Raw genomic sequence first — 222 nt, 5'->3', positions numbered from 1 at the left:
TTTTCCATTGCTTTTCAGAGAGAGGAAGGGGAAGAGAGAGAGAAAAACATCTATGTGAGAGAAACACATTGATTGGTTGCCTCCCACACTAGCCTGCAACCAAGGCACGTGCCCTTGGCCAGAATCGAACCTGGGACCCTTCAGTCTATGGGCCGACCCTCTAACTGCTGAGCCAAACTGGCTAGGGCAGGGAGTGACTCTTAAGATGAGAGTGGGGTCATA

The sequence above is a fragment of the Miniopterus schreibersii genome, assembly GCF_964146895.1.
Source record: "Miniopterus schreibersii genome assembly, chromosome: 2".
NCBI classification, from domain to species: domain Eukaryota; kingdom Metazoa; phylum Chordata; class Mammalia; order Chiroptera; family Miniopteridae; genus Miniopterus; species Miniopterus schreibersii.
This window is presented reverse-complemented; position numbering follows the sequence as displayed.